The 26,942-nt window shown below is 46.1% G+C and overlaps 1 protein-coding gene across 3 annotated transcripts in view; it reads right to left on the bottom strand.

The window, feature by feature from the left end:
* Rad50 (RAD50 double strand break repair protein) overlaps positions 1–20,075 on the bottom strand; it is a 196,260-nt gene extending 176,185 nt beyond the window's left edge. For all 3 annotated transcript variants that reach the window (XM_076936848.1, XM_076936847.1, XM_076936849.1), the window contains exons 1-2: positions 19,773–20,075; positions 11,320–11,425 (exon numbers count right to left, since the gene is read on the bottom strand). The gene's annotated coding sequence lies outside the window, so the exon portion shown is untranslated. The remainder of the gene's footprint in view (positions 1–11,319; positions 11,426–19,772) is intronic.
* Positions 20,076–26,942: the final 6,867 nt, after the last annotated feature.

The raw sequence follows: 26,942 nt of genomic DNA, 5'->3' as shown, positions 1-26,942 counted from the left end.
GGTTCCTCAGTCTCTTGACAACATTATCAGTGTTTCATCTTTCAGACAGCACTTACTACCAGCACTGCTAATTTTTTTTTTTTAAGATGGAATCTAAAGTTTGGCCTCAAGCTAACTATGTAGCCAAGGATGTCCTTGGGATTATAATTCTCCTGCCTCTACCTCCCAATGCTGAGATTATAGGCATGTGCCATCATATCCGGTTTATAGCTGAAGATTGAACCCAGGACTTATCCCCAGCCTTCAGTGTTTCATTCTGTGTATATTTTCAATCTCTACCACTCAGCTGTATCTCCACTGGAGCAAAGACCTGCCCAGTGCTTTAGCATAGGTGAGGCATATGGATGGGACACTGTTCATAACACACTAAGTAAATGGACAGGTGCTACTGGTAACTGCAGGCTAATTTCATTTGATACATATTTTCTATATTTGCTGCTCAATTAGGTGCTTCAAAAAAAAAAAAAAAAAAAAAAAAAAAAACTCCAAAAGGGCCTAGAAAGCCACCCCCATCTTGGCATCTTGGTAGGCAGGAGAACCTCAGCTCCCTTTCCAGGCGGGACACACTGTCTATCTGCACTTTCCCTGTGGTCTGGCCTCCCCACAGTGGCCAGATGCAGAAGAACCCAGCACAGGTGCCAGCTGGGAATGCTGCCTCAGTTTTCTGTAAGAGCTGAGCTGCAGTTGCTCAGAACGGCAGAGCAATGTGCCCAGAGAGCTGGGCTGCTCTGGCAGCCAGCAGAAAGCAAGGAAAACTGATCTGTAAGACTGACTGCTGCCTTTTCTGACCTCCCCACCTGAGAGTGCACATAAGCTGCCTAGCTGGGGTCAGGAATTGCCTGTCCCTCTCCAAAGCTGTCCAGACAGGCTGGCTCTCTGCCATGCTCTAGAGAGGACTAATCTTTTTTGTTAGGATCTGGGGTCTTGCTCTTGCCTCTTAGGCCTCTGCAGAAATTGCTTTGCTAGCTCAGTGGAGGGCCAGGTCTGGAACCTCTCACTTGCCCTGGCCCTTCCTTGAAGTGCTCTGGTTTACTGGAAATCATAAATGGAGAGGCAGACACCCTTTATCACACCCTTAACAGTGTACTCTTAATAGTTAACAGGCAGAGCTCAAAGACTGGCCTCTGTGACTCCCAATGACTGATATTTGCACCTGGTAACTGAGGTCAGGTTACTTCTTTTAAGTCACATGTTTTGCTTTAGGGCAGGAAGGTGTCAGAGCCACTTGTTGCAAAGAGGTGATCAGGGCACTGCTGCAGACCAGGGCTGGCAGCAGAGGCTTTGGCTTATGGGGCAACTGGGTTGGGCTGGCAGCTTCCAAACACCTCTCCCATCAAAATCCACCCCAGCATTTCACCCAGAGAAAACTCAAGGCACCTGCTTCCCTCTAAGACACCTGCCCCAGGGAGCCAGTTTGAGTTCCTGCTACATTATCTGGCTAACAAACAAATTATGCCGGTGGAATAGCCCCATAAAAAATACAGGTCATTTAGGGGTGTCTGAATCACAGTCCGGGCCCCACCCTGCCCAGACACCTAATCTTGTTCCAGCCTTTGCCTGATCACAGGTGTTTATCTCCAGGTTGTCATGGAAGCTGCTAGTATTAACAGCAAGCAACACAGCCAGCTTGGCCATGCTGGCAACCTTAGAGCATTCTGAGTCCTGGGGTTCTTTGCTGGAGACTGGCCAACTGGGCTCCAGGCTGGCCAACAGTGGCTTGCATGGGGAGTCACCTAAGGCACACAGTAGAAACTTGCTATGATGGGCATGTTCACTTTCAGCTGTCAAGGGTGCTAGTAAATCAGATCTGCATTTCCTGTCCTGGGGACTGTAGACCAGGGTGACAACAGCCATGGACCACTTGCTAAGCTCTCCAAAGACAGATGTATGCAAGACTTGTGAGGAAGGGACCAGCTGCAGCCAGGCAACACAGCTGGAGGGCAGTTGGCCATGGTGCCTGGCTACTGCTCAAGCCAGAAGTCACATGTCACTGTTAGGCCAGCCTCCAGCCTGGCTGCCTGCATGCACGTAAAACATCACCTTATCATCTGCCAAGTTCACACTTCTACCAGGAGACTGAGCAAGCTCTCAGTATGTATCTCTTACTCTCAAGAATGGGGAGCCAGCCTCAGGGAAACACTGTAAAAGGAACTCAAGGCCCTCCAGACCTAAAGTGTCCACAAAAGGAAAAGCCAGCAGTGTTCCTTGGAATATTCTAGAACAGGACAGACTTCTGCAGTTGTGATGCACAGCTCAGTCTAGTGGGGGAGAGAATCAACCAGGGTACCTACTGTCACAGTCACTTCAACCACAGCCATGTTCAGGAGACAGTGCCAAGGACAAAGTAGGCACTGTTCTGTGGCACATGAGCTCAGGTTTGTTGCATGCCAACAGGGCTGCCTTGGGGATCGCTGCGGTCTGTTTTTTTCTACCTAGACCTTACATGCATCAAAAGGAATAATTATGCAAAGCCTTCAGTATTATAAACCTTTAATTTACTTATTTACTTTTGTGTGTGAAAATGGTATATGTACCCATGGTGTGCTGGTGCTTAGGAAGAGTCCAGAGGAAGGACATCGGATGTCCTGCAATCACTCTCTACCTTATTCCTTTGAGACAGGATCTCTTAATGAACGTGGAGTGAGCTGGCAGCTGTCAAGTTCCCATGATCCTCCTGGCTTCATCTCCCACAGCACTGAGTTTACCACAGCATGCCGGGCCAGACCTGACCTTTCACATGGGTGCTGGGGATCTGAACTCAGGCTTTCGTGCGTGTTCAGCAGGCACCCTTACCTGCCGAGCTGCCCCGCCAGCCCCACTTTGTCAGTCTGGTTGCATAACTATGTTTCCTTTCAAGGACAAGGAACTTACACGGAAGAGATGCTGGGAATGGATGATGTGGTGTCACACTTTGGTTGGCTCCATTACACACCCTAGGCAACAAGAATCACTGAAAATAACACAGTGGTGGAGAGCAGGCAAGATGACTCAGTGGGTAAAGGAGTGGGTGCAAGATGCCAACCCTGAGGGCCTGAGTTCAATCCCCAGGAACCACCTGGTGGAATCAACTTATGAAAGCGGTCCTCTGACCGACACATGCACACAAGTATATCTAATCAAAATTAAAAAGCCAACAGTGTGGCAAAGAGATCTTTGAGATCTTTGGTTCTTTCAATTTAGAAGCTGAATTATGTTAGATGTACAGCCTTCAAGAAGCTGGGCTTGGTCACACCTCCTGGCTGTTTCTATTGAGAGACTAATACTAGAGTTTTTATTTGGTTTTTGATTTTAAAATAGTGCTCTGTAGTTTACACTTGTCCGTTTTGTTCAAACCATACCACAAAGTATGTGGGTATTTTTGCTCCCATTTTACATATATAAAAACTTGAGAGTTGAAAGGCTAAGTTACTTCCCAAACACACCCCACATGCACTTAGGGGCAGACCCTGGTCTTAAGCATAGGCTTTACTGTGTGTGGACTTTCTGGCACAAAACACACAGTGCAGCTAGCTGTCTCCTGGGCAAACCCTCCTGGGTAGTTCTGACATCTATTCTATCAGCAGCAAAACCCACCACTGTTCTGTGGTTAAGAGCAGTGGGAAGGGTCCTAAGGCAACCAGGTGACCAGAGTGGCTGGAGAGAGTACCTCATAGTCCTGTTCCATAAAGCAAAGGATCTGTGGGTCATGGCTTGAGGAGCCCATCCTCTACCCCACCATGAGCACAGGTGACAGGGCCTGCCCACACAGCTACTCCCCTTCCAGGCTACAGAAAGTCTGTGATGCCCCAAGGAGGTTGGCAGGATGTGGCTGTAGCAGGCAAGGGATAGGATATTCCAGGAACATACCTCCAACCCCTCCCATTGCCACTCACAGAGTTCTTGTCTTGTAAGCATGAGGACATGAGTTCAGATGCCCCAGCACCCAAGTAAAAAAGCTGGGTGCACTGCTGGCCTCTCTGTAATCCTAGCACTAGGCAGATGGAGATGGGGGTGCGTGTCCCTGGAGCTTGCTGGCCAGCCAACCTAGCTCCATCAGCGAGCTCCATGTTCAATGAGAGACGCTGCCTCAGAAAACAAGACAGAGAGCAGCTGAGGAAGACACCAGACACCATCCCCTGGCCTCTACATACATGCACACACATGTACCCCCTCACACTGATCCTTCCCCGCCTCTACACACATGCAAGCACATAAACCCCAACCCCCACGCCAATCTTTTGTGAGGGCTTTATTCTTTAAACAGAACCAGAACCCTCTAGAATGGGAATGCTCCTCACGAAGTTACTTTTCTCTTCCCCTCAGAAAGGAAGAATATGATTAACCAAATTTTACACTGGAAGCTACAGGGGTCAAGAAAAGGGTGACCAGCTTAGGTCTCCAGGATCTTGGAAGAGAGGACACACAGTGCCCTCTCTGGTCAAGGTGGAGTCTCTCCAAACAAAATTAAACATCCTAAGAGAGTATGTACACTTTGTTTCTTCTTTCCTTTATTCCATTTTGTTTTAGGTTTTTCTTTTATACGGGGTCTCCTGAACCTAGGCAAACCTAGAACTCTATACACAATAGAGTTTAGTTTTTGATTCTCCCATCTCCACCTTGACAGTGTTGGGATTAGAGGTGTGCACTACCATGCCTGATTTCTGCAATGCTGAAGGCAAAACCCAAACTTTCCTGTGTGCTTTAGGTAAGAAATATTCCCCAGCCCTTGAAGTGCATCTGTTCTAACCATAAAGACAGATTGTATTTCACTACACCATTGGTCAGTAGGGTTCTCCTTTGTTCCCTCCAGGGTCTGTCATGGCTTCTTAAGGGAAGGCATGTTATCATTTGCTCTCTACTGTAAGTCTGTACCCACCACATTTAAGGTGCTTAGCTGGTTGGTGAACACCCAAGAAATAACAAAGGAATACACAGAATACCTAGGTGCAAACCAAAGTTGTCAGGGAGTGGACTGACATCAGTTCATGCAGCCCTGCTGAACCCTCACTGTTAACTCTCCAGAGGCTTAGCAGCTCTCTGCAGCCCAAGGGACTTGTTTGTCATGTTCTTTATTCAGAGTGAGGAGACTTGGCCGGCTTCCTGCCTCAGCTTTTCCAGTGCCAACAAGAGGCTGGGAAGTGACTTACCCAAAGTCCCCTTTCACCCTGTGACAGATCAGTTTAGGGAGTGATGGTCACAGGCAAATGCAGCCATGTATAGGTTAAAGATACATAAAGTCATAGCTGGGTGGGGACCTGGTCACAGGCAAAGTCATCTGTAGCTGCAGATAACATAAAACAGCTTATGTGACTCTGAGGTGTGCTGGATACAATCCCAGCTGGCCACGTGTCCTTGGGAAGTTGTTAAAAAAAAAGAAAGCACTGCCTTTTCTAGGTGTAAAACGGAAATAAAAGTTTTCTATTATTCTCTTAGCATTCCCCCTGTTTCAAAGTGTATTACTTTTTCTTCCTTTCTTTTTCTTTTTTTTTTTTTTTTTTTTTGGCATCAAATTCAAACTCACAACCCCACCAAAATCTGTCCAACCAACTTATCCAGTGTGATGGCTTTAGAGGTCTACTCTATCTTCAGACCTGAGTGTCTAAGACAGACAGACACCTCTTTCCTCCAGCTGGAACTTACTCATAGGGCCAGTCTTAGGAAGCCTCCTCTACCTGAGCTGTTGAGTGTATTTTCAGTGTCTGTGTAGACGATCCTGAAGTCCTGATCCTCCTCCTCCTGCCTCCACCTCCCCCGTGCTAGGGTGAGCACCACCACACTGAGTTTTATGCAGTGCTGTGGTTGGTGCCTGGGACCGCATGCATGCTAGGCAAACAGTCTATTGACCATGCTGGACCTCCAGCCCCAGAAGGACTATAAGATCCTTGAGGCAACTGTCTTTTCTCTTAGGCATCTAAAATACCATGTATGGGTCAGGCTACAGCTTGGTGGGAGAACGCTTTTTTAACATGCACAAGGTTATGGATTTAGTTCCCAGCACCACAATACATACATACATACATACATACATACATACATACATACATACTGGGCTGGTGAGATGGTTCAGAGGAAATGTGTAACAAAAATTTTACAAATAAAAACACTGACTCACTTGAAGTTATAAGTTATAATTTGTTTAAGAGTAATCCCAACACTCCCTCTATTTTCCAAGCAAAGGAAATGAAACCTAGAAATTAAATTGGAGACACATTTAAGCCACACCCTCTTTCTACATGTTTGGTCTATATGTGTGGGAAAAATTCAGTTCTATTCCAGTGCAGACCATACCTGTGGAGGAGCACCCTAAACAGAGCCCAGAGCAATCACCAGGATTGCAGTCTCAGTTAAGGACTGCAGGAAGGAAAACAATTCAACTGAAAATTGGTAAGTGGTGACTTCACAACAACCCAGCTGGGAAATCACTGTGTCCCTGCCTGCTGTGTTCTTATCAAGGCGCTCACACCAGTGTTTTACTCCAAAGCAGTGGTCCCGCCCCAGGGCTTCTCTATGGTCAGGTGGTCAAGAAGCTGAATACAGGCACACTGGTGTCAGGGAGAATCCCAGCCACCCACACAGTAGGCAGTGGCAGGCTCAGGGAACAATGTCCCGTAGCTACCCAGAACCACCCCCCCCCAACCCCCCAAGCTATGTCCCAACATCGCTGTTCCTCTCCTCCCTCTGGTCCAGGCCTCCACTGTTCCTACTCACCTGTCCAGTCCACCCGGAAAAGCCCTTGGAAGAGCCCCTACTCACCACAACTTCGCCCGTTCTATCCAGAACAACCTCAAGACCCGCACTTTCATTTCTTGCTTTTTTTTTTTTTTAAATTATTACATTTGTGTGTGCAGTTTTTTGTTTATTTATTGGTTTTTCGAGACAGGGATTTTTCTGTGTAGCCCTGGCTGTCCTAGAACTCACTCTGTAGACCAGGCTGGCCTTGAACTCAGAAATCCGCCTGCCTCTGCCTCCCAAGTGCTGGGATTAAAGGCGTGAGCCACCACTGCCCGGCTTGTGAGTAGTTTTGTTTGTTTGTTTGTTTGGTTGGTTTTCTTAAGGAAAATTAAAAAAACCAAAACACTCCCCAAATCACAAGTTCATAGTTAGGGATGCCTATTGACTCAGTCTGCCAGCATGAAATGCCCACCATGTCCTGAAGGTTACAGATCCATAGCAGTCAATCAGACATGTTTGGGAAAACTTATATGAGAATCTTAGCTCTCAATGACCAGAGCTTAACCAACCTAACACCCATCCAGACATCTGCAAGCACTTAAAAGATGAACAACTACTCCCAACGTCACTGACTGGGATAGCAGCTGACACATGGCAAGAATTTGGTTATTTTGTATCCGTTTCTAGAATGAAGCTGTGACAGCTATTCCCTGAGAGTTCAGTGTTCATTGGTACATGTCCCTCAAATGTGTCGCTAAACCTGGGTACAGAGGAGGGCTTTTCAGGTTTTAAAAGAAAACTTTTCCAGGCTGGGAGGTGGTGGGGCACATCTTTAATCCCAGCATGGGAGGCAGAGGCAGGTGAATCTCTTGTGAGTTCAATGCCACCCTGGTCTACAAAGGAAGTGTTGAGGACCGCACTGCCCTACACTTTGGGGCTACTATGCTGCTATCCACACTGTCCCACGCTTTGGGGCTAAGTGCTCTGGTCAAGAGAGAGAGAGAGAGAGAGAGAGAGAGAGAGAGAGAGAGAGAGAGAGAGAGAGAGAGAGAGAGAGAGAGAGAGAGAGAGAGAGAGAGAGAATGAATGAGAATGGAGGGGCAAGAGACTCGAAAAATGGAGACAAGATAGGGTGTGTGGTCAAGTCTCCTTTACGGTCTCCATCAGACTATATTCACACCTCCTACTGACCACCACCACCTTGCAAGGAAATCCTGGGTATTTATAAACACAAGCAGGAGAACACAGGTGAAAACATTTTACCACGTGCACCATGCAGCTGGGGGCACTAAACAGCAAAACAAGCTATGGGGATAAACAAGATATTTATGAGTGTGCTTCAGCTGTTGTAGGCTTTTGAAAAACAAGTCTCTATCAGGGTATATGGTTCCAGATGGCTGCAAAGTTGATAGTTGCTTTCTACCACTTTTTTTCTGCTTAAGGTCGGCTCCCAACAGGAAGTTCCAGGATAGCCAGGAATACAAGGAGAAACCCTATCTCAAAAAACAAAACAATAACAAGAAAACAATCCCTTCCCAGGTTGCAGGATGAATCAGATACATTTTACCACCTAGCTGCACCATCTGTCCTCTAACTCCTAATTTGTTTATGTTTGTTAACTTTGTAGTGGTGGTGGTGGGGGCTGGAGCATGGGGATGGAGCATGGGGATTTGAACATCCCAGGAAAGCATTTTGGCACTTGTGCTGCAACTCTGGTCTTTTAACCAGTAAAATTTAAATCATGCAGATCAGGAAAATTTGGCCAGTGTGTTTCAATAATTTGGGTTAAAGGAAATAGGACAGACAATTGTATAAAGGGTAGTAAGTTTAAAGTTAGGTATTGTTTGAAGATTATATTTTTGTTTCTCATTAGTTTCACTTTGTTTTTCAGGTCAATATGAAGACAAATGTGGTTCATCTCCCACCCACTTGAGGCCAAAGTGACAAGAAGCCAGGGGCCTTCCTAGGAGAGCATCCTGACTTGTCTGTAAGTCACAATTCATTCTCTCTCTCTCTCTCTCTTTTTCTCTCTCTCCCCCCCCTCTCTCTCCCTCCCTCCCTCCCTTTTTCTTTAGGTGCTGGGAATGGAACCCAGGGTCTTAGGCATGGTAGGCCAGTTCCCTGGGCAACAACCCTAGCCCTGGCTTCTGTATTTCTAACTAAAGCATATATCATATATCTCTCCAGATACAGTGTCAACTCTAGCTTTCTGAAAGCTTCAGATATACCACCACCACCACCACCTCCTCCTCTTCCTCCTCCTCCCCCCTCCTCCTCATCAGTTGTTTTTCTACCACTGAGCTATACCTCCAGCCTTAATATTAACTATTTTAAAACATGTTTCAAGTTACATTTTATTTTGTGTACCTGTCTGTGTGCACTTGCAAGGACCATGATGGATATCAGAGAACAACTTGTGGGAGTTGGCTCTCTCTCTTTGCCCTGTGGGTCCTGTGGACTGAACTCAGGTCACTGGGCTTGGCGGCAAGCACCTTTGCCTGCGGAGCCACCCCACTGTCCATCCCCCTCCTCCTGGTATTAGTTCTTTCTCTAGGCTATTCACTGTTCTTGAGAATAAACTCACTGTCACAGACTGCCAAAATGAAACATCAAACAAATGAAAACAATTAAAGAGACATAAGAGAAAGGAACTAAACCGCATCTCTAGGCCCCGCACTCAGGAGGCAGAGGCAGGCAGATCTCTAAATTGGAGGCCACCCTGGTCTACAGATTAAGTTTTCAGACAGCCAGGGCTACTGTTGAAACTCGGTTTCAAAAAACAAACAAACAAACAACAACAACAAAAAACAAAGAGAGGGAGGAGGGGTAAAGGTAGGAGGGAGTAGGACCTGGGGAGGGAAAGTGAGAAACAAACCACAAAATACATCAATTAAAAAGTTGTTTTGGTCCAGCACTTGGGAGGCAGAGGCAGGCGGATTTCTGAGTTCAAGGCTAGCCTGGTCTACAGAGTGAGTTCCAGGACAGCCAGAGCTACACAGAGAAACCCTGTCTTGAAAAACCAAAAAAAAAAAAAAAAAAAAAAAAAAAAGTTGTTTTGGAAGGCTGGACTGACTGATGGCTCAATGGTTAAGAGCATCGACTGCTCTTCCAGAGGTCCTGAGTTCAATTCCCAGTAACCACATGGTGGCTCACAACCATCTGTAACCATCTGTAATGGGATCTGATGCCCTCTTCTGGTGTGTCTGAGGACAGTGACCATATACTCACATACAATAAATAAATAAATTTTATTATTATTATTATTATTATTATTATTATTATTATTTTGGTTTTTCGAGACAGGGTTTCTCTGTGTAGCCCTGGCTGTCCTGGAAGTCACTCTGTAGACCAGGCTGGCCTCTAACTCAGAATAAATAAATTTTAAATTAATAAAAAAAGATTGTTTTGGAGACGAAGAGTCTCACTATGTAGCCCTGGCTATCTGGGAACTCACTATGTGGATCAGGCTAGCCTCAAACTCACAGAGATCAGCCTGCAGCCCTAGAACTAAAGGTGAACTATTATCCCCAGGCCCAAAATTAAATATTTTTAAAACTAGTAATTTTAGGCAAAAAAAAAAAAAATCAAACTTGATTTATAAAATACTTCTTTCAACCATAAAAAATTCCCTCTTAAGCATGGTGTTTGGTAAAATTCGAATCCATCACCCCAGCTGAGCATCTCGGATTCCACGTGATGAAGGCCACCAGTGTGGGGCTAAGCTGACCCAGGCTGGGGGTGAGCAACAGGGACCACCAAGGTTCCTGCAGATGTCACAGGAACCTTCTTAGGTGGGTGGGGACTTAAAGAGGCTGCAGCCATCACCAAGCCCAGCAGGTGAAATTCAGGGAGGGCTGGTAGAGGTGTAGTAACCTTTGGCATGAAAAGGCAGAAGGTAATCTCAACAACAATACAACACTTGGAATTCTTTTCTGATAGAAATACTAACAAAATGGGATTAAAAAAACAAAACAAAACAAAACCAAAAACAGACCATAAACCACCCCCCATTCAAGTCCTCTAAGTTTTATTTAAAGATTTATTTGTATGCTTGTGCGTGGGTGCCATGAGAGGCCAGAGGAGCACATCAAACTCTCTGGAGCTGGAGTTACAGGGGCAGGTTATGAGCTAGGAACGGAACTCATGTCCTCTAGAAGAAGAGGACGTGCTCTCAAACCCTGAGCGCTCGCAGCCCCTGAGGTCTCTCCGGCCCCTCAAAGGACTGAAGCAAAATGAGGTTATAGGACAAGTGAGCTATTAAATTACCGGGTTGTGGATGGGGTAATCAGGGAGTAGTCTGGCCTCAGGGCTGACAGAACGCAGGATCTGCTGGGGATCTGCTGGGCCAGGATGCTTCCCCAGTGGACCCTGAAGCGCTGCAGAACAGCTGTAGGAGCGACTAAAGAGCCCTGCACCAGACACCTCACACACACTCCAATATATCATACACTTGCTGAGCTACTGGGGTGCACTTCCCTGTTCTGGCTGGTAAATGTGCTGAAGGTGCACCCTCGGTCCTCATTCTCCCTGCGACATTATAAGGACAGTTTCAAAGATTACGGTTTTATAGACCAATTGTGAGTATCAACAAACAACTCCAACACCGAACATGTGGTTCACATCAACGCCTAAAATCTAATGCAGGAGTCTGTGAAAGTTCACACTCACTTGCAGCTGGCTTTCAGGCACGTCTTCAGAAGGAGGGAGTCCATTTTCTTCCTTCTTGGCTGTCCAGCCTCCAGACATCACAAGGAGGCCCGGGGCATGCTGCCATCTGCAGGCCAGACATAAAAACACTGACTGGACCTAGAGCACTCAGCGGAAGCCACCCACCAAAGCAAGTTCTTCTTGCCCTTCCTCCCTCCCTGCCCTTTTTAATTCTATTATATTTTTTATTTTTATTTTGAGACAGGGCTTCGTAGCCCTGGTTGGCTTGGAACTTGCTTTGTTGACCAAGCTGGCTTCGAACCCTCAGAGATCTAGATGTCTCTGCCTCCTGTGATTAAAGGCATGGGCCACCACACCCAACTGCCGTTTGAATTTTATTTTTGAGACCCTGATAGGCAATCAAAGCTGGCCTGAAACCTATGATCCCCCTGTCTCAACCTACTAAGTGCTGGGACTGGAGTAAGTGTTACTACACATGGCAAGTAAACATTAAAAAAATACCATATGTATGTATTTGTTGAGTTATTTGTGTGTGCGTGAATGTGTGTGTGTTGGCATATATGTTCTACGACATGTGTGTGGAAGTCAGAGGACAACTTTTAGGAACCTGTTCTTTCCTTCTACTCTGTGGGTCTTGGGGATTGAACTCAGATCATCAGGATAGAAGAGAAATAAATGCCTTTACCTCACTGAGCAAGTTTGCTAGTCCCATCCAATTTTTCTTTCATTCTTTTACTTTTCTTTCCTCCCCTACCCTCCCTGATCATCTCTCTACATAGCCTGCACTATCACAGAACTCACGTATAGACCAGGCTGGCCTCCAACTCAGAGATCTACTTGCCTTTGCCCTCCAAGAGCTAGAATTAACACACCCAACCCCACAAACATTTCTAAATGTCAGCAGCTAACCCTCTCACGGGGCTGTAGTCCATGGGCTTGGTTTTTATTCATTTATCGAAACCTCAGAGCAACAGGTGAGTGTTTTTTAAAAGGTCTCTGCCAATCAGCCTGATGTCAAAATTAGACTGGGCAATTAAAATGAAGATCTGGGAGTATCACCTGATCTCAAAGAGGCTGGCAAAAAAATGAAAACCTGAAGACACTGAGTCTTCTGGAGGTCACTCCCACATCTTCAGGAACACAGCACCACCCTGCTGTTTGGGGTAGTGAGCTGCACACACACAAGACACATTCCTCCTCTTGGGGCTTCCATTCTGCTACTGGGGGTGACACAGCAAAGATGACAAATGCTAAGCAGGAGCTGCAGAATGGCTCGGTGGGTATGTACCTGCACGCAGGCAAGCAGCAAGCAGCAAGACCTGAGTTCAATTCCCCAGAACTCATGTAAAGCCAGGCGCAGTCGTGCACGCATCTATACTCCAAACATTCCCATGGGGAAGTGGGAGATGGAGGCAGGAGAATCACCAGAAGCTCACAGGCCACCTAGCCAGGAGTGCACAGCGCAGAGACAAACAACACAGACCCTGCTTCCAGCGGAAGGTGAGGACCATTGACTTGTCCTCTGCTCTTCACACACTCACCATGCCTTGTATATGCATGTGTACAAACACACACAAACATGTCCATACAGACACATACGCTAAGCAAAAGCAAAATACAGGAGGTAGAAAACAAGGTCAACAAACAAATATCCACTCGCGCATATTCCTTTGTCTTCAAGAGCTCCCTGACCATGTCTAGTTTTGTTTGCAACTGCATGTCAGGCAAGAATTAGACAGTCTTAGCTCCTATGGAATCTTTACATTGGAGAACATGTAATTAATTAACTGTGGTCCCTGCCGCCCAGAGTATTAACACAGGAATATCTGCTGCTCTCCTAATTATCATCTAAATAAATCCACAGCCGTGGAGTGAGACCGTCCTGAGGTGTGGCTGGGGGACCCTGCAGTATAAAGCAGCAGCCCTTAGGAAGCATGCTCTGTGTACAGGCTAGGTCACAGACAGGAAGCGGTATGGAGGCAGGGTGAGACTAAGAAGGGGCGTAGCCGGCACCTCAGGCCAAACAGCCGTATCCTCTGTGAACCACAGCAACTCTCTGGGTCCTAGGCAGAGGAGTAATGTGCTCAGATGTGCGTTTTCAAAAGATTACGCTAGGTGATGAGTTGAAAGGCAGTCCCTCCAAAGATGGGGATGTCTGAATCCCTGAGACTGTGCACTATGCTCCTGCACACGGGCAAGGGGGTGCTGCAGACGTGAGTGAAGGTCTTGAGAAGGAGAGAGCATCCAGGCGAGCGGATTAATCACAGTTCCTCTTTAGAGCTTCCCAAAAGAAGATGATATTGCCAAATTCTCCAGTTTAGGACTTCTGACTTCCAGAACCCTTAAATAATGTGTTATTTTAAGCCACTGAGTTGTGGGGTGTGTGTGTGTGTGTGTATGCATGAGCAGATGACAGAGGACGACTTGTGGGATTTGCTGCTCTCTGTTGCTCTGTTGTGTGGGATCGAACTCAGGTCCTAAGACTTGGATGACGGCAGTAGGATATTATGAGGCCGTGTGTTAGAAAGCAGCCTTAGCTTCCATAAAAGCCAGATCTAGTACCCTGAAAAGGCTGGGAGACTTTAGGAAGACTGCGTCCCTGCAGTGTGCCCCTGCCCCAGCCCCTTTGTTGCATGCAGGGTCACAGGAGCCTAACTGGATTCTAAGAGCATAAAAAGACCTAGACCTGCCTGCCTGCAGATGGCAAATCTGGCAGACTTAGGGCAGGGGAAGTTAGTGTGTGAGTGTGTGTGTGTGTGTGTGAGAGAGACAGAGAGAGAGAGAGACAGAGAGAGAGACAGAGAGAGACAGAGAGAGACATAGAGAGACAGAGAGAGAGAGAGAATGTGTATAAAGGGTTTGTATACATTTATGTGTATGCCTGATGCAGGTGGAGGCCAGAAAACAAACCACTAGAGCCCCTAGAACTGGAGTCCATATTTGTACTGGGAGTTGAGCCTGGATCCTCTGAAGAACAGCCAGCATTTTAAACCACTGAGCCAGCCGTGCGGTGGTGGCGCACACATTTAATCCCAGCACTTGGGAGGCAGAGGCAGGTGGATTTCTGAGTTCGAGGCCAGCCTGGTCTACCAAGTGAGTTCCAGGACAGCCAAGGCTATACAGAGAAACCCTGTCTAGAAAAACCAAAAAAATAAAAATAAAAAAAACAAACAAACAACAACAACAACAACAACAAAAAAAAACCCACTGAGCCATCCCTCAAACCCTAAGTTTTTCTGATTGTTTGTTCTTAAATTTTCTATTTATGGGTGTTTGCCTACATGTAGGTCTGTATAGCACACATATACAGTGCTCATGGAGGCCAAAAGGGGGCACTGATGCCCTGGAACTAGAGCTACAGACAACTGTTTGCCACCATATGGTTGCTGGGAATTGAACTGGGGGCCTCTGGAAGAGCGGCCATTGTCCTTAACTCCTGAGCCGTATCTCCAGCCCATTAGTTCTTGAAACAAGGTCTCATGTATCTCAGGCTGGCTTCAAACTCAAGTAACCAAGGATGACCTTGAATTTCTGATCTTCCTCCTTCTACCTCCCAAGCCTGGGGATTTGCTTTCACACTTTTTATTTTTTTAGACTTGTCTATCTCTGTATGTACCTGTTCATGTGACTGGGTGCATGCAGAGGCCAAAAGAGGGTATTAGGGGTCCCCCTTTATCACTTTCTGTCTATTCTTTTGAGGCAGGGCATCTGCCTGAACCTGGGGCTGGTGATTTTTTTCAGGCTAGAAAGTAGCAAAACCTCAGGGATCCTTCTATCTCTAGTCCCCTCAAAGCTAAGTTTCAGGAGGCATGGGACACCTAGCATGTTGTGTGGGTGCTGGGATTTACGTTTCACTGCTCGTAACTGCACAGCATGTACTCTTAATGGCTGAGCCATGGCTTCAGCACCCCTCCCCCCAACCCCTGGGCTTTGTGCAGTGGAGGGGATGGAACACCAGGATTCTTGTGCAGGCTGGGTAAGCATTCTACCAACTGAGCTACATCACTAGTCCTCAGTGGCTCAATTTCAATTTTCATGTTCCTCTAGCCAGTCTCTGATTCTAGGGCAGGGTTGTTATAGGACCCTTCAGTTACCAGGACGTTTACACAGAGTGATAGCACATTTAATTTAACTGAGTTAAAGTAAACTCTGCAAAACATGAGGAAGTGACTTCAGCATTTGCAAATATTCCAGAAGGTCTTTGTGCCAGGAAAGGTCAGCTGAGGATCAGAAGAGCAGGGATTCCAAAGTATACTTTGGAGAAACGTGAGCCTCTGGGGAGCATTACTCTGCAGATACACTTCACTGTGCGTTTTTCAGAGCGCCAGGAAAAACTCTTAAACATGTTTGGGCCTTCCTTCCACTTCAGTATATAGTTGTATGAATAGGTTACAGATGAAGGCAATGGTTAAAATCTCTAAAGCAGGAAAAAAAATGTGGATTTTAAAACAAAGCAAGAAGAACTTAATAACATGGGAAGCTTCCAGATGATTCTTCTGGGCAGATATTATCTGTAGGAATGTTGGAGGAAGTTGGGAAAGAATAGTAAAACCATGCTCAGAAGGTATTAGGGGTCAGCCAGATGACTCAGCTCAGTAAATCCTTTTTAAAAAGAAGAAAAAAAAAAAATAGCCGGGCAGTGGTGGCACAGGCCTTTAATCCCAGCACTTGGGAGGCAGAGGCAGGCAGATTTCTGAGTTCGAGGCCTGCCTGGTCTACAGAGTGAGTTCCAGGACAGCCTGAGCTATACAGAGAAACCCTCTCGAAAAACAAAAAGAAAAAAATAAAGACTGGTCATATCTGAAACCCTAGCTCTTAAGAGGTAGAGACAGTGGCTCATGAGCTTACGAACATCCTTAGCTACACCTAGAGTTGAACCAGCCTGGGCTACATGAGACCCAATCTCAAAAACAAACAAACAAACAAAAAACCCACCTGGGGGTGGGAAGAGAATAACTCACAATAAATATAAGCTAAAGTGACAGAAGTAAGACCACATCTACACTGAACCAAGTAAGTACAGACCAGTTAGAACCTACTACTCAAAGACAAGGCTTTCAACATAATTTCATGGTTAGGGCATTCTATTTAAATAGAGGTGTGTGTGTGTGTCTGTGTGTCAGAGGTCCATGACTTACATAATTTGGAAAGCTGTAGAAATATGTTTGTAAGAGATAGGAAATGGTCCAGAAAAAAGAGCCAATGCTGGGATCGTGTTTGCCTACAGAAAGTGGTTCACAGGAGCAGGAGTGAACTTTCCTGTCTCACAAACATTTACACTGTTCAAATCTACTACAAAGTGCATGTAACCAACAAAATATAGAGAAGTGAATACTAAGTATAAAACCGGAATCAATGTGATAGAAACCACGAAGGGCAAAACTATCTGATGGAGAATAACCAAGAGAAGAATTCCTTACAGGCTAGGTGTGGTGATGCACACCTTTAATCCCAGCACTTACTCCCAAGTGCTGGACCATAGGCAGGAGATTTCTGTGAGTTCATGGCCAGCCTGATCTACATAGTTAGTTCTAGAAGGGCTAGAGCTACATAGTGAGATCCCGTTTCAGAAAACTAAGAACAAGGCCAAAACTCCAGTAAATAAATAAAAAAGGTTTAGCAGGGCAGAGAGGTTCATCACGCAAGGTTACTTGCCATCAAACTGGTGACACAGGTTCAATGCCAGGTCCCATGATAAAAGGAGAATATCAACTGTTAAGTTTTTTTCTTACCTTCCTATGTGTGCCAAGTCATGCACATGCACCCGCCCCGAAAAACACACACAGAATTAATTTAAAAATAAAAAGGGTCCAAACAGAAACGGACAACATGAAAAATACAACCGACCTTTTTAAAGTTATAAGATTGTCACCTAAATGATCAATGGCTCATCAATTACAAGCACATGGCTCCATGGCCAATCTTGGTTGTTAACTTGGACCAAATCTGGAATCAATTAAAACCCAAGCAGTTGGGCACACTTGTGAGGATTTTCTTGATTGTTTTATTTGAAGTGAGAAGACTCACCCTAAATCTGGGCCACACCTCTGGTAAAAGCCCACATAAAAGGATGCGGAAGAAGGAAGATTTGCTTTCTGCCTGCCTGCCCTCACTTTCCCTGGACAGCTCAACAGTTTCGAGGCATTCCTTCGCTGCTGTTAGAACCCACTTCTTCAGGATTCCAACACAGACTGAAGACCAGCAGCCCTCTAGGCATCCTCTGGGATCTCACTACTAGACTGGGACAGCAAAGACATCCAGTCTCATGGACTGAACAGCTACTGGATTCTTGGCCTTCCATTCAGGAGACAGCCATTGTTAGATACTTGGACCGCAAGCTGTAAGCCACTCCAGTAAATCTCCTTTTAACACAGACATTAATCTATATGATTTAAAAATCTCTTGCCCATATTTCCAGGCCCATAAGAGTGTTCTATCAACTACCAAGGAGCAGATCTCTTTCCTCGACGAGCTGTGTCTGAATACAGAAAACAGGAAACACTGTTCAATTTAATGTTGTTATAAATTGGCAGGAAGAGGTGACCACAAGATTGCCTTGCCAAAAACAGAATGAGCATTTGATAAAGTTTCGTCCACAACCAAAAGCAAAACCAAAAGTGTTCAGAGACAGAATTAGGAGGGCCTCTGCCCCCGCCAGCAGTCCAAGTCCGGATGGTGCAGTCACTGCACGTTGCTAATTTTGATCAGAAAGCAATATTGAGGGTTTTATCTATTTTCCATGGTTGCTGCTTCAGTTTGCTTCAGAGGGAAAGAAGGGAGCTCCAGAGAAAACGGAATGGCTTGTGAAAGCAAGCCACAAAATGAGAGACGAAACCTAATTTTTTCTGGCATATTAAGCAGAAGGTGCTAAAGCAGTGCCTCCCCATACCGTCCCAGGATGAAGGGCAGGGAAGAGCCAGAGCTTTGTAAACTCAGGACATCTGGCAATCTTTCTCAAATTCAGACCCCGATTTTCAAGTTCAGATCAAGTTTTGTTTCAGCTGTGGATCTAGGATCAGACCCCTGAGATTAGGTGGAAATTACTTTTATGGAGACACAAGTTGAGTTCAAGGGTATTCTTGCTAACCACACACAGACCAGGCAAAAAGCTGTCATTCAAATGTAAGCAGGCATCTGAAGACCTGGTCATTTTGCTTTTAGCTCTTGTCACTTGTGCCATGTGTTTCATCTCTATTGTACAACAGTCTCACTAAGTAGCCCTAGCTGAGACCTGGAACTTAGCTAGCCTAGAACTCAGACTGCCTCTCTGCCTCTCTGCCTCCAGTGCTGGGGTTGTAGGTGTTCTCTATTGAACCACATCTGTATAGTTTTTCTTGCCAGCGAAGGTGGATGCCTTGAGGGCAGGGGCTGTCTCCAGAGTTTGGGATGGAGTCCAGTGTTCACACCTAAGTGTGTATACATCACAAAAGGCAAGACAAGACAGCTACCATATTTCATTCTTCTGTGGGAATCAGGAGATTGATCTGTGGTCTGGGACGGGCCCTGGCCATCTTTGCTGGCATGGGCTATGGCCCCTTCATAATGAACCCCAGACTTCATATAGGGGAAGGACACTGGATAAGGGGTTGATTCTGGCCTAGTCTTAATGCCTATGACCATAAAAGGTAAGCTGCGTTTGCTGGGTCTTGTACTGCTCAGAAGGTAGGACAGGTGCGCAAACCTTGGCAGCTGAGTGGCTATGGCTGACATACGGTAAGGCCGAGGATAAGTTAAAAGAGTTCACTGTGAAGCCGGGCAGTGGTGGCGCACGCCTTTAATCCCAGCACTGCAGAGGCAGGCGGATTTCTGAGTTCGAGGACAGCCTGGTCTACAGAGTGAGTTCCAGAACAGCCAGGGCTACACAGAGAAACCCTGTCTCGAAAAACCAAAAAAAAAAAAAAAAAAAAAAAATTTCACTGTGAGCTCAAGCAGGGCAATGGGCAATTCAGATGCATCCTCCTATGAGGAGTTTTATAGAATGGTTGTGTGTGTGTGTGTGTGTGTGTGTGTGTGTGTGTTGGGGCAACATGGGTTCACATAGATTTTTATAGAAATGAGGAGAGGATTAAAGGGAACGGGGGGGCGGGGGAAGAGAGGGTGGGAGAGGGACAGAGGGAAGGAGAGGAGGAGAGGGACAGAGGGAGGTGTGTGTGTGTGTGTGTGTGTGTGTGTGTGTGTGTGCGCGCGCGCGCGCGCACTACAAAAAGAAAAAACGTGGGCTCAGTTGGCCAAAGCACCACCGGACCCCAGACTGCAATATCCCCAGCGTGCCGGTCCCAGGCTTCCCAGATCCTCCAGGCAGACCTTGTGGTTCTGAGCTACTCGGACCCCAGCCATGCCACGCTTAAGGCCCTCCTGGCTCCGCGCCAGGCGTCCCTGTGACCCGCGTGGATCCGGACCTTGGCTGCCAGCTCCGCAAGGAGGAGCCCGCGAGCGGCCGGGGCTGCGCTTACCTCTCCTGTGGGCCCGGGGTCCAGGCGGCCGCGCTCCTCTCCCCTCGCCTCCGACCCGACCCTATCACCCGTCGCAGCTGTCGTGGCCACCGCTTTGTTTCTATTCAGAGAAGCTATGAAAAGTGAAAGCGAAAACAAGAGGGAGGCGGGACTGGCCCGAGCTCACCCTGAGCGAACGCGGCCCACGGGCGGGCGGGCGCCGTGGGTTGGTGGGGCAGTGCGTGCACACAAGCCGGCACAGCTCCGGGCCAGCAGTGCTGCTGCGAAGCCCCGGTAATACCGGCCCATGCAGGAACCAAGGTCACACGGCTGACCACTAGTGACTCAAGTGTGTGTGCTCTGGGCTGGACTTGACCAGTAGCAGCGGTTTGGGCTGGCCTGGGGCAGCTGGGTGTTGACCTGGGTGACTGGCACTGAGTCGCCCTTGATGGAGGAGACCTAAACCTTGAGGTACCAGTGGTTCTCAACCAACCTAATGTGTGACTCTTTAATACAGTTCATGTTGTGGTGACCCCCAACCATAAGATTTTGTTGCTACTTTATAACTAATTTTGCTACTGTTATAAATCATAATGTAAATATTTGTGGAAACAGAGGGTTGCCAAGGGGGTCGCGACCCATAGGTTGAGGACCACTGTAAAGTTACCTGTGTAACAATTTAAAAGTGTTTTAAAGTTTCTTGTTGCTATAGATAATGGCTAGTAACTAGACTCTTTATGTCATAGACTAGGTATGAAGTAACTAAACATGCAGTAAGACATGTAACAAATCATCAAGGGGGTGGGAAAATGATTTAGTCAGTAAAGTGCTTGCCCTGCAAGCATAAGAACCAGAGCTCAGTCTCCAAAGCACCACAAAAAGCTGGACAAGCATTGTACCTGTATTCTCAGCATCAGAGAGGCAGAGATAGGAGAGTTTCTGGGGTATGCTGGGCAGCCAAACTACCTGAATCTATAAAGTTTAGGGCTGGCAAGATAATTCATCAAAGTAAGACACCTGCCACCAAGCCTTAGGATCTGATCTTCAGGCTCCACAAGGTGGAAGAAGAGAACCAGTGGTCACAAGTTGACATCTGATCATATGCACATATGGTAGAAGCTTGCTTGTTGCAACACACTAAATAAAAATGTTGAAAAAATAAAAAGGAAATGACCCTCAACTTTAACCTCTGGCCTACAAGCATGCTTGTGTGTGTGCACGTGCACACACACACACACACACACCTGCATAGCATAGCCACACATGTATATACCACACATACAACAAAATAAGTTAATGAACCACTTGAGAAAGATACTGACACTGACTATCAAGTCCCACATGTACACAAGTATATAAAAGCATTTGGGTGAAAAGGAAGATCCTTCATGTAATCCGAAAAAACAGAAAATGCGGAGCCTAAGGTTTGGATTCTCTGGTCTAAGTGGTGCCTACTTCACTGCCTGGAATTAGGCCCTAGCCTTATCAATAACAAGGGGCAAAAGAGATTAAAAAACAGGAAATGCAGACTTAAGGTTTAGATTCCTTGTTCCAGGTGCTGTTCACCAATAGTTAGTGGCCAGGCCCAGATCTCGGCTCTGATTCCGATTTGGGGCACAGTATTTAACTACCCTTAGATTCTTCCCCTGTAGGATGAAGATAACAGACACCTACTTGTAGGTTTTTGGCTGGAAAAGCAAGCAAATACTTGGCAAACTAGTCTCAGGGTGCCTTTAGAGCATTGAGGACAGATAGCAGTTGGCAAGATTGGAGGTGTCTCCATAATGACAAGATAGTTTTAAGTTTGGACTTCACACAGAGAACTGGGGATCCACTGCGGGATGGCTTCTAATACTGAACCCCACAATCAGCTGCTCTATAGTTATATATTTTTGGAATATATTTTTGCCAAGGCAGACCTGCCACAGAGTTTGCCCAGAAGCTTTAAGCTCTGCCCAGCACTGGCCCAGAATACCTGCAAGCGTTTTTAACATTTGCTGTTGGGAAACATCATCATGACAAATACAGTTACTCTCTCTCTCTCTCTCTCTCTCTCTCTCTCTCTCTCTCTCTCTCTCTCATAATGGAAAGTATGTGTGTGTATGTATATGTGTATGTGAGACAAAACAAATACAAATCTGGAGTGAAAACCCAAATGAACCATGTAATAATGCCTCTGAGTCACTTGCTTTCTGTTTCTGTACCTTGCATATGTCCTGCAGGATGGAGGCCTTGGTCTGTACCCTGTGTAAGAGATTTCAGTGTTTGCTGGGGAGCTGGAGGGAAAGCAAGACAGTCCCAATGGTGTCATTATGGAAACAGCAGCTCACATCTCTCCTGCAGAAGGTTTTTTTGTTTTGTTTTGTTTTGTTTTGTTTTGTTTTGTTTTCTGACTGCAGCATGAAGGAAATGGAAAGCATTAGAAATCCAGAGCAAGCCCTGCAGGTCTCTTCCTCCTGTAGCGCAGTTCTGACTCATGGGAGCAGAGTGGAGCGCTGGCTGCTTTTGTATAAACAAAGTCTGGGGAGGTTTAGTCAGAATGCTGCTTCGTTTTCCTCAACTAAACAGAAACTAGAGTCGTCTGGGAAGAGGACCCCTAACTGAAGAATCGCCTCTATCAGATTGAGCTGTAGAAATGTTTGGGGAAAGGGCCATTTTCTTGACTGAAGATAGATGTGGGAGGGGCCAGCTTACTGTGGGGAGGTGACAGCCTTGGCCAGGTGGTCCTGGGTTTTTTTAAAAACAAGCAAGCTGAGCAAGCCATTGAGATAGCAAGCCAGCATTCCTCCATGGCCTGTGAGTCAGTTCCTGACTCCAGATTTCTCCTCAGCATCCCTCAGTGATGGGCTTAAGCTCTAATAAACTCTTCCCTAGTTGATTTTGACCAGTGTATCATTACCGCAAGAGAAACTAGAACAGTTATGAAGAGAGAAAAAAGGATTCCCAGGGTAAATCCAGATGCTGGTTTCATAGATGTGTGTGTATCTGAGTGTGGAGGTCAGAGGTTATCATCACTTGTCTTCCTCAGCCATTCTGTACCTTAATTTTTGAGACAGGGTCTCTCCATGAACCTGTATCCTGCAGAGGCAGCTAGACTGGCTGGCCAGCCCCAGGGATCCTCCTGTCTCTGCCGCCCCAGTTTTGGCTTTTACATGGTTGCTAGGGATGGAAGTCATGTTCCTGTGTTTATTTAGTAAGCACTTGGCATTGGGATCATCTACCTAGACCCAGTCCCTGGTTTCTTTTTATATACAGTACCCCTGACTAGGAAGCAAAGTCAACTTGGTGTCTTGGCTATCTCTTAAGGTCTATATTTGGTTCTTAGCTTGTGGGACCAAAAAATCCACCAGATTTTCAGTGTTTAAGCATCGATTAGCACTGTTTTTCAAAAGGAGAATGCCAAGCTTTCATCTTTCATACTCTCCATTCAATAAGTGGTAGATAGCAGGCCAGTGGGGTGGCATAGCAATTTGATCTCTGGGACCTATGTGTTGGAAGGAGAGGATAACATGACTCCCAAAAGTCATCCTCAGACCTTTACACGTGTGCCTTCGGTGTTCCACTGAATAAATAAGTGTAGTAATTAAAAAAAAAAAAAACCAAAAAGCCAAAAACTCCAAACACTATGTAGCAACAACAACAAAATGCAGCCATTTAAGCTGGGCGGTGGTGGCGCACGCCTTTAATCCCAGCACTTGGTAGGCAGAGACAGGCGGATTTCTGAGTTCAAGGCCAGCCTGGTCTACAGAGTGAGTTCCAGGTCAGCCAAGGCTATACAGAGAAACCCTGTCTTGAAAAACCAAAAAAAAAAAAAAAAAAAAAAAAGCAGCCATTTTGCCAATGGCTGAACAACAAACAGAAACCAATATGGTTTTGGCCTTCAGGAAGCATACTTTGTGAGGAAATGAGACCAGTCACTCAAACCCAGAATGACCATCCTAAATGCTGTGAGCCCAGTGAGATGGCTCTGTAGGGCAGGACTCTTCTTGCTGCCAAGCCTGATGACATGAGTTTGATCCCCAAGGTTCACATAATGGAAGGAAGAGAAGTAACTCCTGTTTTCTGCCTTGTACAAACAGGCCCTGGTACGTGTGTGTGTGTGCGCGCACGCACACACACACACACACACACACACACACACACACACCTGAAAGAATAAAAAGATCAAAATGCCATAGGATCAACTAGCAGGTGGGACCTGCCTAAGCAGCAAATTTGAATTCTCAGCTTCCTGTCAGCCAAGCCCATGCTTCTGCCCTGCTGCCTGTGACCCTTCCCACTCCAGCTTCCTTCCTTCCTTCCTTCCTTCCTTCCTTCCTTCTTTCCTTCCTTCCTCCCTTCCTTCCTTCCTTCCCACCCTCCTTTTGCAGCATCAGACCTGCATTCAGACCTCAGTCTTCTACTTAGGCTTCCTTGTGTTCCTCTTTATGCTTCCCACTCTCCCCAGCAAACACCTGCACTCTCCCTTCTGTCTCCTAGCTGGTTGTGGGAGAATCCACACAGACACAATGATCGCTTGACACTGACTGGAGCCCTGGAAGGATTTTGGAGACCTTTAGTTCTACACAATGTGAGCAGAGGTACCAGATGGGCAAAGAACCACCATGTCTCGACTACTCTACTTTTATGATGTTGTGCTCAATACCAAGTTATCAGTCATATCTATCTCATGGGTCTATAAATCCTTGCTCTAGGGATTTACAACCCCCCCCCCCACATCCTCTGAGTGTAATTCAGTGCTAGAGTTACTTCTCTCTCTTAAAAGGTATCGAGAAGCCAAAAGTAAAATCGTCTTAAAGATGTAAATTGTAATTATTCTGGAATCATCAAGTGTGAATAAAAAACAATGTCAGTCTTTAAAGTGTTGTCTGGCAGATGGTCTTCAGTCGCAAAGAGAAGAATCAGGGCTATTTTGTAGTGAAAACTACCTAGCACACCAAAGGCATTCTCATCCCAAGTCCAGCCTCTCAGCAAGGTGCCCTTGGAGAGCTGGAGAGTGACACTGGCACTGAGATCCGTCACCAGCAGCTTGCCTGAGTGATAGCATCACCCGTATAGACAAAGCTCTTGAACACTCCTGAGCCTTGGCTACTTGAGCAGAAGCACTAGCTCACTAGGATGTCACATGTCCAGGGTCTCTAGGTCCCATTAGGAAGCTTGGACTGAAAAGCAAAAAGAATAGATTTGGGCTATATAAAATAATTTAAAATATTTTTAAAAAATTAATATATTTTAATGTGAAATATATATGTATGTATGTATGTATGTATGTATGTACGTATGTATGTATGTGTGCAGGCATCTACTTTATTGGAGTTGGTGCACAGGCCCTGGCTCAGCATGCTTAAGGTCCTGGCTTTAATTTCAGGAACACACAAGCACTTTTCTGAGTTTTCTCATTAAAGGATATGGGTAAAGGCTCTTGTTTATGAAAGCTTGGCTACCTGAAATTGATGCCCAGAACTTACATAAAGGTACAAGAAGAGAACTGCTCAATATGGTGGACTAATTCCATTGGAGCCTTTATGTTGAGAGACATCAGGAGGGAAAAGAGTAGTGTTGTTACTGTCAACACAAATTTGTAACTACCAAGCACTTTAAGATTTATTAACTTATTTTACATATAAGACAGCACTGTAGCTGTCTTCAGACACACCAGAAGAGGGCATCAGATCCCATTACAGATTGTTATGAGCCACCATGTGGTTACTGGAATTTGAACTCAGAACCTCTAGAAGAACAGTCAGTGCTCTTAACCACTAAGCTATCTCTCCAGGCCCTCCAAGAATTATCTTTTAAATGTTACATTGTTAAATTTCATTTTTTGTTTGAGGACGATGACCCATACCATTAATCCCAGCACTAGGGAGGCAGAAAAAAGGATTTCTGTGAGTTCAAGGCCAGCATGATCTATAGAGTAGGTTCCAAGACATCCAGGACCCTGTCTCAAAAAAAAAAACCTGTGTATATACATACACATACACATACACATACACATATACATACACATATACACATACATACATACATACATACATACGGTTGTCTGCATGTATGTGCACTACATATATGCCTGTTGCCTGTGAAGACTGGAAGAAAGCATCAGATTAACCTTAAGCATCCTCTTGTCTCAGCATCTTACATACTGGCATAGCAGATATGCACTACCATACTGGATCTTTGCCTTCCCTTTACCTGTGGTGAGATTTTGTTTTTTCAAGATCTCTTTCTTCATCATTTTTTGTTCCTCACATCTATGTGTATGTGAGCTTCAGTGACCAGAGCCTCAACGCTCACATGCCTCTCTCTGAACAGTCCTCCTGAAGTCATGGTTCCAGTGGAAACTGGTGATATATGTTCAGCAGGCTTGTGTAGAGGTAAGGGTTTTCAGGAAGAGGGACTTGGACTATTGCCCCCTCCCCACACAGAGAGAGCACAAGGCATTCAGGCAGTAGTGTTGGTCTTAGGAGGTCATGAATGCCTGGAACCAGACACCAAGAATAGAAGCCAGTGCAGGAACTGTTCACCCATAGCAGAAATGGTGGGCAGACTGCAGTTCACAATCTGGGGCTCCTGAAAAGGCAGGTCATCAGGAACCAGGCTCAGGACCTGCTTTAAAGGGACTGGAAACTGAATGAATCTTCCAGGTGTTCTGCTCTGTATTACTCCTGAACCAGAGGCCCCTGCTTAGTATGTGCCATGCTGTCCAACAACAGCTGAGCTTTGGACCCAGATCCATTCATACTGGAAGCACAGATAACTCTGACAAACTCTTCATCAACACCGTATGTGTCTTGTGCACCCCCCATCCCAATGCTGTCTGTCCTACCACGTACTCAGTAGCTCCAAGGACAGGGTTCAAGCAGCTTCTGGCCAGCGTTGCTGAGGTGCAGCCTGAAGGGCCTCACTTGGGTCTGTAGTGTATAGCTGCCTGCTCTCCATCCAAGAGAAAGGATCTATGTGTGACTGATGCCTGTGTAAACTAAGAATGTGGGGAACAGATGCCCCCCATGTTGTCTTTTTGAATGGGTGATGATAGGCAAGTGCTTCCCATTTTTCTCCATGGTGCAGATGCTTTTGAGATGTATTTCCCAGGCTTCCTCAGATTCATGGCCCTGTAGCACTCTTTCCTTCGTGCTCTCCTCCCCAAGAAGGCATCCTAGTACTGAGTCTCCCTCCTTCCCTGTTCTG

Source organism: Arvicanthis niloticus, chromosome 6, assembly GCF_011762505.2.
Source record: "Arvicanthis niloticus isolate mArvNil1 chromosome 6, mArvNil1.pat.X, whole genome shotgun sequence".
Classification (NCBI taxonomy): domain Eukaryota; kingdom Metazoa; phylum Chordata; class Mammalia; order Rodentia; family Muridae; genus Arvicanthis; species Arvicanthis niloticus.
The sequence above is the reverse complement of the archived record's forward strand: the minus strand, read 5'-3'. Positions and strand labels throughout refer to the sequence as shown.